Source organism: Rhineura floridana, chromosome 6, assembly GCF_030035675.1.
Source record: "Rhineura floridana isolate rRhiFlo1 chromosome 6, rRhiFlo1.hap2, whole genome shotgun sequence".
NCBI classification, from domain to species: Eukaryota; Metazoa; Chordata; class Lepidosauria; order Squamata; family Rhineuridae; genus Rhineura; species Rhineura floridana.
In genome coordinates this window covers 23,913,681-23,927,249 of record NC_084485.1, presented here as the reverse complement: position 1 = coordinate 23,927,249, position 13,569 = coordinate 23,913,681, and the positions used below count along the sequence as shown (strand labels likewise).

General features: G+C 45.9%; 1 pseudogene; it reads right to left on the bottom strand.

The window, feature by feature from the left end:
* The window catches only part of LOC133386511 (formin-like protein), a 126,555-nt pseudogene that overhangs the window by 95,902 nt on the left and 17,084 nt on the right, over positions 1 to 13,569 (bottom strand).

The following is a 13,569-nucleotide window of genomic DNA, read 5'->3' as shown; positions in this document are numbered from 1 at the left end:
CATGCGCCCCCTACTTCCACCTCCTAGCGGCCTGCACCTGCATATACAAAACCAAATAGACCGTCCCAGGTAGGCAATTCCACTGCCGGGTAGGCAACCCCAATTCCGGGGGGCATGGCCCTCAAACCCCCATGGGTCCGCTCCCAGGCATCGCGACACTAGACCGAAACTTTATGAGGGAAGATCCCTCCCCCTGAATATCAGGCAGCCAGGCCTATAGCTTCCGGCCAAAAACACTATGTCGCCGTCATGGGGAAGTGTCCAGTCCAGGGGAGGGTAAAATAATGTGGAATGACTCTTGTACCCCTGGTCTGCCTGGAAACAAACCTTGGACCCCAGGATGGCTCGAAGGGAAGTCTGACCTGGCCCCAAACACCCCCACCCCCCATCCGGAAGGCTCCAAAATTAAGTGTGAGGGGTGCTACATGTAACCGCTGAGCTTTGAAGCATGATGGTCACAGGGCACCTCCCTGATCAACCATCCCTGGCGGGTCAGGTGAACATGGAGGGTGAGGATAAGGGGTATGGGGGTGTGCATGGGCCAGCTGGCCAGCACATGACATATCCCAAGACATGTGAATGGTCCTAAAGGCCCCCTGCAAGCCTACCTTGCGACACACTGGCAGACAAGCTTTACTCCTACCATCTGTGATGAATTCCAGGACGAGATTCCTAGGAATAGGCCACGCTTTGCATAGCCCCTGCCATCCCCCAACTCCCAGGAGTCCCCTCCTGCCCTGACCATCTCTGACTCCCCTCCCCCATCTCCCAGTATGCGGTATGGGACTAGCAGAGTCGGTCCTTCCTCTAACTGGAACACCATTGACGCACTGCAGGAACGGAGGGGGCCACACCGCAGGTTGGCGCATAAGGCAGCCAAAACCCTGAACCTGTGGTGAGGCTGTGAAATCCCTGTTATGGCACTATAAACCCCACCGCAGAAGGCCCCCAATACCTGAAGGGCAGAAAGCAAACACTTTCCCAGCCCCTGAAAACTTCAGGATCTTGATCTGCAACAATTCAAGCTTTTTCCAGGCAGCCTGCAGCCCTGGGTCCAAAAGTCGATTTTAATACCCTGGAAGGTGAACACTGGGGCAGGATCCTCCACTTTCCCAGCTGCCAAAAGAACTCCCCAGCTCATAGCTACGCTATAAACTGTGCCATCAAGCGCTAACATGCACCCAAAGTCTGCCCTACCCGAGAACTGGACATCATGAAAATAGTGCCCCACCGCTTCTGGGGCCTCTCGTCTCCTGGCTGTCCCTTCCCAGAAGGGGCTGAAGTGCTCCATGCAAGAATACAGCAGCCCATAGGTAATGCTCTGCTGCATAGTTGACCTAAAAGGCAAAACTCAGCAGCTCAAAATCCACCATGTGTAACAGCTGGCAACGCAGGCAGATTAGCTGCCACACTTGCCCATAAGGCATCTCTGCCACAGGTGCGCACTATATTGAATGAAGTGTAGTGCACTGTGCATAGACTATCTGGTATGAAGCCATCACTGACTGACCCCACTTGTATGACGGATGGTGGATCAGGTAGACTTTGCCCACTGCCACTTTGGGCACTATACAGGGGGGGCACTGAGAGAGCAGAGGTAGGGGATGATGGGAAGGGGCCAATAACCCTGCCCAACTGTGTGTCTTCATCAATTGTCCCCTGGACCAGTGCGTCCATAGGATCCGGAAAACCGCATAATAAAGAAAAACCACATCATAAAATGAGTCTCCCCATAACTGGGCAGTCTGCAAGCAAGGTCCATAGCCCTCGAGCGTAGCTGGGAAGGGACACTTTTCTCAAGCAGCCTCTGCTGGGGGCTGCTTCCCACTCCTTTGGGGGGCCCTGGCCCCACATATCCTTCTGGCTTGTTGTTGTGCCTTTAATAGCAGGTTCGTATTCAGCAGTTATTAGATGGCATGGAGTTAAGCAATGTCATCTTCTAATGTCTGCAGATCAGATGACTCTTAAAAGCACAGGACTAGAGGCCTGTAAAAAAGGTGGGCACCTTATCTACAGACCAGTTTGTAAACTAGCTAAAGAGAAGATGCAAGCAAATGTGCAGCCTGCACGTGATTAATTCCATTATGTTTAAATAATTTACTCAGAGAAATATGAATTGGACCAATTCTATGCATACTTACTTATGAGAAAATCCCCGAGTGTATCGTTACTTCTTCCCCCGGAAGGGTGCATGTGATTGCACACATACAGCAGAATCCTATGTGTGTTTACTCAGAATACCACAGATTAAATGGGTCTTAGGACAGAGGTTTATGGGACTTAACTGATGGAAAGGTTCATATATTTTACCTGGGTTTTGAAGAACGTATTTGGGGGGGGAGAAGCTTGACAGTGAAAACAGGGGGAATGAGTTCCCCTTTGCATTTGGAGTTGAAGTAGTTTTGGAGGTGAGGTTGCAGCACTAACTGGGGGTCCCTACTGGCTCCTGCAGCCTCCTTTCTGTCTCCAGCTGCCCCCCACCCTCATCAGAAAGCCTCTGCTCTTTGTAATTACATTGCATTGCTCCAATCCAAATGGCCGCTACGTTATGACAGAGCATCTTTCTAGGTTATTCTGCAAAAGAAGTGGCGGCCACAGGCAGCAGGAGGGTGAAGTTCTCCCTAATTGACTAACCCCTTCTCTGAACTTTCCTGGTTTGCAAAACAGTGAGGAAGTGGGATGGCCTTCTCAGTACATCCCTTAATAAAAGCATCCCCTTTCCAGCTGCCCCTGGAATGCCCCCAGTGTCAGATAGCCCACTACCTCTCTAGGTATCCAGCTGCCCCTGGGTAACTGAAAAGTAACATTTAGTTTAAACTAAAAATACACTTCAGTATCGAGAAAAGGAGTCTATTCCTATTTTGCTTTCTGTAATGGGCAGGGGACCCCAATAGAAGTATCTCCTGGCCCTAACTGGAGGTTTGCCACCCATTACAGCATTGTGAGAGACATGTAGTGAGCAAGTGGCAATGTCAATTGCCACATAAGGTGTGGAACTGGACCTAAATACATAGGAGAGGAGAGAGGCAGCTCTTCGTCTATGCATCATCCCTTTACCTGCTGCATTACTATGCTTAGAGAAACAGACAGGAGCTCTCCATGAATACTTGCCTCTATGTTCTGCACAGAAGCCTGCCTGCATAAATATTTTGTTTAGTTTAAATAGAAAATCCTTAAAATAACCTTTTTCCCTACTGTTCTTTTCAAATTATATTTAATCCATAAAATGCTGACTGTAATTCACCTTCCGCTAAAGTAAACATTTCTCTCTGCATACTTAAAACACAGACACACATGCCCTGGGTTGTAAGACATATTTGGCCTTTTCAATCTCTCTTTTACTATCAGCATAGAATTAAATTTTAAACATTGTCTCTCCCCCTACTCCACATATTCCAGGTTTATGATAGAAAGTCTAGGGTACTATTTAACTAGAAGTAGGTTGTTGTGTTTCCCTTAATCCCAAACATTATTTCTATGATAAATGATGGAATCAGAAGGTGATAGTTTGAAGGAAAGAAACAGGAGAGAGCAGAAGAGCATCAAAGGTGCCCCCATAGCAGTGCAGTTTGTTTAGGCCTGACATGTTCTGAATAAAGATTCTTCCTCAGGGGTAACTGAAACTGAAACCGTAACTGGAAAGCCACCCGTGCCCCGCTGCGGCTGAAAGTCCTCACGCGTCTCGTCGCAGCCGCAAGGCCGGCCCATCAGAGGCCTCACCGCGGCTGAAAGTCCTCCCGTGCCTCGCCGCCGCTGGAAGTCCCCATGTGCCTCGTCGCAGCCGCGAGGCCGGCCCATCAAAGGCCTCGCCGTGGCCGGAAGGCCTCCCGAGCCTCGCCGCGGCCCCAAGGCCCCTCGCGTCCCGCTGCCGCCGCTGCCCCCGCTAGGCCGGCGCACCAAAGGGCCCGCCGCGGCCGGAAGGCTCCCCGCGGCGCGCAGCAGCCGCCGCCACAAGGCCTCCGCCGCCAAAATTCAAAGGAGGGCGGGAGGCCAAAGGGCCCGCCGCGGCCGGAAGGCTCCCCGCGGCGCGCAGCAGCCGCCGCCACAAGGCCTCCGCCGCCAAGATTCAAAGGAGGGCGGGAGGCTGGTGGAGTGGCCTTAAATGGCCTTCAGCTGCCCCGCCTCCTTACTGTGCGTCACGACGGCGCGCTGGCGCGCCACGTGCGCACGCACACACCCTTGATGGCGGCCTGGCTTCGGCAGCAGCCGCAAACACGCCCCTTTTGCCCGGCAGGTACCGGGCACGGAACGGGAAAGTTTGCATTCTTCTTTGATTTTGTACTTCACCCATTTAACAGATGTCGGCATCTGTAGCTGTAGATCCCACAGTCCTTCATGAATCACATCATAAGTTTCAGACTGACCGCAACAAAGTTCTGCTGGTCCTCTACAGGCATTACTCTGTATAACCTTACTCACAAGATGTGTTATCTGCAAAACAAATGATGGAAGAAGGGAGGGGGTTTGCTTTACACACCACAATTCGCGACACAGCTGTTACTTAGCATGAAATAGAGTGGCTGGGAAATTGTGAGCATACCAACATCTCAGACTAAGGCTACAAGCCACATACTGGCTGCCAACCAGTGGAGCTTTATGGAGCTGTGGAACCACTGCTGCATTTGCAGCCTTGCTGTGTGTGGAAACTGGAATGGGAGGGCAGGATGACTGCTGCCTCAGCCTGGAGCTGGCACAGTGATCCATCCTGCTGCCATCCTGCAATAGCAGTGGGATCTAACAGATCCCCAGATCAGATCAGACCCTCCCCCTCCTTGCCTGTAGAGGACCCTGTTTCATGGGTATATTCAGCAGGAGGAAGAGAAAGCTCTGCACCAGCAGTGTGATGCTTGCGGAGATGTCACTCTGCCCAGTCCCCCCCCCATCCTGGCGCAAAGAGGGTTAGATTGCCCTGTTATACCACTGCAGCAGTTATTCTTTCTTCCTATGGACCTTAGGGGACTACCAGGATTCCTCAGTTAAAGGGCAGTTAAAGTGATCATCATCATCATCATCATCATCATCATCATCATCATCATCATCATCATAATCTTTATTGTTACGGTCAATGACCAGCATGAGGTAATCAGATAAAATTGTTAAAACACAATACTATAAATACTGACTCTAGCCGCCTTGTAATTCTTGGTTGTTTTGTTTTGTTTTGAACTATGCCTTTGACCATTTCTATTTTATAGTATTGTGTTTTAACAATTTTATCTGATTACCTCATGCTGGTCATTGACCGTAACAATAAAGATATAAAATGATAGTAAGGTATGACCATGAATTGTTGCTATTATTTGACATGTTTGGCTGTGGGAATAGCAGGTGCCTTGAGTTTTGGATGCCTGATACAAGCACAATGCAATGAAAGAATGTGAACTTTGACAGAAGAGGCCAGCTTATTCTTTGGACAGATGCTAATAACCAAGAATTTTAAAACCCAATATATAAAATATTCACTCATAAGCAAAAATCCTTGCGGTTTAAGAATGTACCTATAGCCCACAGCTATTTCTATCAAACTTTAAAAAGCAGGGAAATTGGGCAGCTATAGTGAATGCACTAGGGGAGCAGGAGACCTGACCTCCTCTCTGAGATATTGTACTGCCCTACAAATTTGTCAAAATGCAAACACCATTTGGGTTGGTCTTTCACACTCCAATCCACTTCCTGTGTAGCTTGGAAGAATTTGGTAACATGTGCCTCTGAGCATATGGTGAGTGGTGGCAACACCTGCAATCAGCCCAAATAATAGAAAGAAGACATGTGCTGTGCTGATCTTGTTTTAGCAGTGACTGCTAAAGCAGCCACTGCTTCTACTCTCTTATTCAGGTATCTGTCCTCTCCCCGTTTAAAGCGCGTGGCTTCCCCCAAAGAATCCTGGGAGTTGTAGTTCTCAGAACTGCAGCACTGTGAGGACTAAACTACAGTTCCCAGGATTCTTTGGGGGAAAGCCATATACTTTAAATGTACCGTCTGGATGTGACCTGGATCTGCAGGTCCCAATTACCACTGTTGCCCAGAGAGGGCAGTAGGTAGCCACTCCTTGTAGTACAGTTGTGCCTTGTTCCTCTACCTGAGGAGGCAAGAGAGGAGGTGGCTATTTCTTGCCATTGTCACTTGCTCGTTTGCCCATTTGGGGGCCCACGGCAAGGATCAGCCTCCCCTGCTTGCTTGCCCTTCAAAGACAGAGTGCACACACTAGTGGCCACTCCTTCCTTATTTATGTAGCACATTTATATCCCATCTTGCCTCCATCATAGAATTCAAGGTGATGCACATAGAATTCCCTGATGGTCTCCCATCCAGGCCCTGATCAAACCTACTTAGGTGCTCTGTGTGCCCCGAGACTGTTCTTCTTGCACTGCTATCACCGTGCAGTCACCTGCCTTAGCAGACAAGCAGAAAAAGCCATGGTTTGGTACTGCCTCTGCAGACTTGCCTGCCCTCTCCCATCAGGAGCTCTGTAGTGCAGCTGATGCCTGCCCAAAGCCAGCTTGCTGTAAAGCACCAGGCAGCTGATCAGGACTTACAAGAAGCTCATTGGGATCTGCTACAAGACTGAGTTCCTGGCAGAGCACTCTATGGTGTAGCTGATGCCGGCCCAAGCCAGGTTTTCAGTAAGTGCCGATCAGTTGCTCTGCGCTTGCAGCAAGCCAGCTGAGATCTGCACTTACAGCAAGCCTTTACGGGAAGCGCAAGTATCCCTTTGCATTGCTGGCTTGATGCAACAGATCTTTTTCTGTAGGTGCAGTTTGAGCCATGCCTGCAAAGCTCAGCATCTGACCTACGGGCTGGATCCTGTTCCCCATTTCCACCCTATGGGTAGGGGATGCCATCAGCTGCCCAGCAGTTCCAAACGCTGCTGCCAGTCCTGGGAGTGTGATCCTCATCTGCTATCTCAGCTGATCCTGAAGCGTCTGCCTTCATTGCATGTGCAGGATTTGACTTGGGAAAACTGGAACTGTTTTTTGACTATCCCTTTCTCTATGTTAAAAATTGTCTTTGTGCTCAAATCAATCTGGGGGAAAAAACAGTGATTTTTGTTTCTTGGTGAGGTATGTTTCACGGCCAACTTTTTCTCCCTGGTGAAGATACAAAGGCCTCTCCTCAAATTAAGATGCGCAGCCACTTGGTAAAATAAAATAAAATAAGACTGGCTGAGAAAATGTATCTTTTTATTGATGATTATAATCAAGACAAACATTCTCTTCATCACTTAGTCACCATAACACATTTATTTAAGTTAGTGACCGAATAGAGATTGATTCTGTCTGCTGCTTCCTTATCCCTTTTTTTGGTGATAAATATGCATCGATTTATCATTCTGAAGTGTTATTTCCTTTGAAATTTTCCACCGTCTTGCTCTACCCAAGGCAAGAACCTCAGCTTTTATGGAAGGATATTTGCTTGATGCAGATATTTATTTCATTCTCAAACCCTCAGTGGTGCCATGGGGGGAGGACTTCAGGGCAGGCGTCCAGGGTCCCCCTCTGCAGAATGAGCAGGAGAGCCCCCAAACACAGCCAGGCTGGCTTACCTCGTTTTGAAATCCTTACAGATTCAAATTTAGAAATAATTACTATACATTAAATAGAAATACATTCCATCTTGCCATTGTGGAAAAGACTGGGACCAGGTGATCTGCATGCCTCCTCAGTCTGCTTGTCCATGTGCTGGTGCAACTGTTGATGGCCACCTGGAGCAAAGCACCAGGATACACACGTGACATATGTGTATCCTGTGCTGAGGGAACTGCACTAGCTGCCAATCAACTATCAAGACATGTTCAAGGGTCCTGAAATGTAAACCCCAGATTATTTAAAAGATCTTTCAGATGAATAAAGGGGAGATGAAAGACATCTGGAAGATCATTTAAATAATTTTGGGACATTTTACTTGTGGCACTGCACCCTACAGGGCAGTGGCCTGAATATGGGCGAATATGTTAATATTGGTTTCTCTCAGTTTCTCTTTTTTCCAGTCTCATGTTTCGTCCTCCACATTTCCACACATCAGCTGGGAAAAAAATAAAAAAATACGTTCTCATGAAAATCCATCAGCATTTTTGTGTGAATTTCTCCCACTATACATATTTTTGCTAGGCAATCTTCCTTAATATAGGCGTTTCTATGCACACTTGAGTATAAAAAGGCAAACTTGGAGCAATGATTTATCAAGAACAGGACAGGTGCAAGACAGGTGTCATCTGGAAAGTGAATCAAATTTGGTGCATAGAAGGGATCAGATCCTAGGGCAATACAGGATGGGGAAAAGACCAAAAACAAAGGGAGAAAGTTGCCACATATAATTTTATTTATTATGATGGCATTTGTGTCAAACAGGCAGATATCAGCATCAGAAACTTTTCCTGCTGTAGAAATTTACTGATGGGGAAAAGCTACCCTTGAATTTGTACCCTTCCAAAGGAGCAAAAAAAGATTGGCAACTCTGCTCCATTGCAGCACTACCGCCTTTCATGTTTGTTGCAGGTGTCCTGCTAGGGTGAATAAATTTATAGTGGTTGAGTTTTCCCAGGCAACAGTATATGCCATCACGTACAAGTAGCGCATTGGATACAGATAGACAAGCCATTATAACTCTAGTTGCCATGCACAATTTGAAAGAGACTAATCAGTTTGTGTTTGTGTGTGTGTGTGCTTGCGTGCACGCATGCGCATGCGCATGCATGCACGCACACAAGTAAAGTAAGATGTTATCTACAGATAGATAGTCCTCTAGAAATGGGGAAGAAATTCAATTCAGTTTGCACTGAAAGGCAACCTAATTCATTCTTTCCAAATTCATTCATAACGCATTCTTTCCAAAACTATACATGAATCAAAACACAGCCAACCTTCAAAATTTGCACTTTTATGAATATTGCAATGCAGTTTGACAGCAAAGTAGTGTGTGCAGTGCACATACTGGAGCAGAATGTGCATAAAAGCACATATATTAGTGACAATAACATCCAAAATGCATTACATTAGGGAAAACCTCTGTGCAAAAATGAGTATATTAGTCAAAATCTCATACAAAAATGTGTACATGGGGAGAATTTGCATTAAAATGCTGGTGAATTTTTACAAGAACATGTTTTGTTTTGTTTTTAAATTGCAAACTGATTTGGCAATGTGTGGCAAACTGAACTTAGGAGTGGGAAACTGAGAAATGAAGAGAAACCAACATTGTCACATTTGCCCATTCCTAATTTTAACCCAGTCAGCTGCTCAGCTATCACACTGTTTGACTTCCACAGATATCATGCTGAAGCAATCTGATTTTTTTTAATGCAATTCATCAGAAGGTTATCACAATGTATAAAAGGCCAGAATATCTGTTTCTCTGTTCAATGAAAGTGCTGACATCATATTAGCCCGAAGGTGCTTTCCTCCTCCACCAGTGTAATTCTGCTAGGAAATGACCAATGAACACAGACTTAAGGTAGTCTCTTCAAACAAAGAATTCCCCTGTGCTGTGAGTTGTTTGTGCAGCAGGATACAGTCGGAGATGAAAATCACAGTCAGGAGGGTATCCTGTCTCACTCTAGTACACAGCACTGATTTCTAATCATGTGTGAAAATGTAGTAAGTGGCTGAAAGAGAAAGCACACTCCAGGCTGGGTGGCTAAGCAGCAGCACTAAACCTACACACTCCAGGTTTCCTGTGATTTCCTGCGAGCTATTTATTGAAAATGGAAATGGACTGCCTTCAAGTCGATCCTGACTTATGGTGACCCTATGAGGCTGAGAGGCAGTGACTTGCCCAAGGTCACCCAGTGAGCTTCATGGCACTATGAGGATTTGAACCCTGGTCTCCCAGGTTGTAGTCCAGCACCTTAACCACTACACCGCACTGGCTCTCAAGCTATTTATTAAATACATCCAAGTTTTAGTAGCAAGGGAGGCAAAACTACTAATGAAAATAATGGCAAAGGAAGGTAAACCATCAAGTAGAAATTGATAAGGGTTAAAGTATGAAGTATGAAAAAGGTACATATAAAAAAGAGTTGGGTAATTTTTGTTGCTGCATGTGGAGTAGTGCAGTGGAAAATTCAGAAGTGCTGGGTCCCTTTATGCTAGTCACACCACATCTCCTCACACTCACACCCCCTCTTCCACTTTCTCTAATCTCCCTTGCTCTCTGTGTTGTCTTGCAAGCCCACATTCCATTACAACAGATGTCCCTAGGAGCCAATCAGCATGAAAGGGAAGGCTGTGTTTTAGCTACTGAAAAGAGTCTTCCGTTGGCTGACTCACCTCCTTTCACTCTGGGTCCAATCAGTATGAAAGTACTAAGACTCTTCTCAATGGCTAACATGCTGGCCTTTCATGCTGATTGGCTTGTATATAGGCACCTGGCTGGGACGCTGCTCCAAAAAAGTAATGGGTCAAGACCCCCTCTGACCCCAGCTGACTACACCCCTGTATATGTCAACCATGAACATCCAAAATCTGCTGAACGCTGTCATTCACAAAACAATCCAAAATTAATTTTATGAATGTCTGAGCAGTACATGAAATTGATGCAAAGATTCAGGTCAGTTTCTCTTACTCCCTGGAAAAAGGTTTTGGGGGTTGCTGTTGTAGCTCCTGTTCCACATTTTGAAGCACACACACTGATTTTGGCTCAACACTTGTGACTGCATGCTTGAATACTACCTTATGAATAAAAACTCCTTGCATAGAAAAATAGCATGTCAGGAAGAAAGCTTCTCACTTACATGCTTGTTCTGTATATGCAGAAATGTTTTAGATGGCAGTGGTAAAGTCCAGGAAAAGCTTAATTTTGTGGAATGATCTGGCCTGACAACTTATCAGAACTCTGGCAACCCTCACAATGGGTATCCTGCATCTAAATTGTGGGGTTTTCTCCAATAAACTGTAAAGTTGTAAAGTTACCTGCAAAATCCATTTCTGCCAGCGGTAGCAATTATATCTGAAGACAATGAAGTTGAATTGCAAGCTGTTTGGCATATCCTGGGAATCCTGCAAAAGATTAGCGTACTTGAATAAGTCATTGTGCTCCTTCTGTTCATCTTACTGCCCTGTTCCCTTTTGTGTCTCCATGATTTGTGGCACATCTGCCCTGGGATGAATTGTAGCACCTTAATGGGTTGATTTTTGGAAGTGTTCCACATCCACAAATCCTAATGATTTGTGAGCAATGGGAACTTGGAGTTGTAAAAGAGAGAAAGGAATGTGTAAGCAAACCAGTCAAGACAGATAAAGGGCAGGCCAATATAGTTCAGAATAATGCAGAAACAAGGTACAGTAGGGCCCCGCTTTACAGCGCTTTGCTTAACAGCGCTTCGCTAATGTGGTGGCTTTCAATTAGGGAAAGTCCCCGCATTAAGGCGCTTGTTCCGCTTTTACGGCATTTTTTTAACGTCGCATGCCATTTTGACGTCATTTTCGCGCAATGCACCACAACTCCCACCAGCCTCAGCCAGCATTGCCAATGGTCAGGAAAGATGGGAATTGTGGTCCAACAACATCTGGTGGCCCACTAGTTGGGAAAGGCTGTCCTAGAAGAAGCCCAGGGTGGCAAACAAAAACACCCTAAAACATCTTAAAAACAAAAGACTTTAAAACATATTAAAACAAAACATCTTCAAAACACCTTTCGTAAAACATCTTCAGTATTGGATGGAGCCAGAGACAATGACAGGCAAAGCCACTCCCTGACTGGTTAACAGTAAGTAGACAGGCAAGTGGGGGCTGGGTGAGGGGAGACTGAGATTGATGGGGCAGTGCCCTATTTGCGCCAATGGGCCAGCCTCTATTGTCCCAAAGAACTTAATGGGAGCTATTGAGAACTGAGCCTTTTCCTTCCCTCCATTACTCATCAGTGGATTTTTATTTCTTGGTCATATTAGAACCTGTTGTAACATTGAGAACTGGCTTATTCATACAGGGAGCCCTGAAGCTGACTGGGAGACATTGGGCCAGTCACCATCTCTCAGCCTAACCTACCTCACAGAATTGTCATGAGGATGAACTCAGGAAGGGGGAGAGCCTTGTATGCCACCTTGAGCTCCTCAGAGGAAAGGTGGGATTTAAGTGTAATAATGCATAAAAACAAACAAAGAAATAAAATATGTTTTATTAGTAAACATACTGCACAAGAAAAGAAGAGGGGGACCTTACCACCCATAGTGCAACCTGCTTTTCTTCTGCGTTTTTTTCTCCTTCTGCCAAATGCAAGGCTTCTTCAATGCTCAGCTCTTTGTTTTTCACCATCTTCATAATTTGCAGGATTTTTCCTTGGCTTAGCTGGAAAAAAAGAAATGTTTTTGAGTTTTTTTAAAATAAAAACAGAGGTGAGGCTCACACCACCCACCTGGCAAGCCAGGCTGTGGCAAGGCTCGTGACAACTACATCGGCAGTATCAGTCATAAAATTACTATTTCATTCATTTTTTATGCTTTATCGACAACCTGCCCAGCAAATATAATCTCTCTTTGAAGCCAAGCAAGAGCCTACAAGATATCAAATATACAGGGCTTTGTACATTTTTGAAATGCGGGGTGGTAGTATTTGGTGCTCAGATTGCTTGGAGGAAATCTCTCTCTCTGGCTTGGCTGAGCCTAGGAGGAACTAAGGAAAGGATATCAATTCTGAATGCATTGTGCCTGGGTCTCTCTGCTTGCACAAAGCACTGCATGACAAAGAAGAAGAAGCTAAACTGGTATCATCAGATACTTAGAGGGAAAGAAGCTAGATTTGTGTATGAAAATGAATTTGCTCCAGGTTTTAGCTGTCTCTGATACTTGTCAGGAAATGTTATACTTGCTTGTTGCACATCAACAAAAACCAGGAGACGCTGTTAATAAGATTACCACATACACTAATTATTGCATTTCAGTCAACAAAGGGCACAATCCTATGGCCCCTGGGAGAGCGGTCCAGGGGCCATAGGATTTTGCAACCAACAAGAGAAAAAATATATTTAAAATATAAGGTGACATTTGTTCCATACATTTAAAGCAGTATCATACCATTTAAAACAGTCATGGCTTTCCCCAAAGAAATCTGGGAACTGTAGTTCATCAAGGGTGCTGAGAGAAGACCCCTATTCCCCTCACATAGCTACAATTCTCAGAGCGGTTTACCAACCAATCCATCTTCCCATGGAATTCTGGGAATTTATTTATTTATTTATTTATTATGAGATTTGTTAGTCACCCATCTGGCTGGATAGCGAGCCACTCTGGGCGACGTACATGATAAAACAGTATATAAAACAGTTAAAAAATTAAAAACACAGTAAAACTAGCCCATTCCAAAAGCCTGCCTAAAAAACCAGGTCTTCAGGGTCCGGCGGAAGCTCATTATAGACGGGGCATGGCGTAGATCATTTGGGAGAGAGTTCCATAGGGTGGGGGCCACAATTGAGAAGGCCCTCTCTCGAGTCCTCACCAGTCTAGCTGTTTTGACAGGTGGGATCCAGAGAAGGTCTTCTGAGGCTGATCTTGTTGAGCGGCATCCCTGTCAATGCTGGAGGCGCTCCTTCAGATAAGCTGGGCCACAACCGTATAGGGTTTTAAAGGTTAAGACCAAC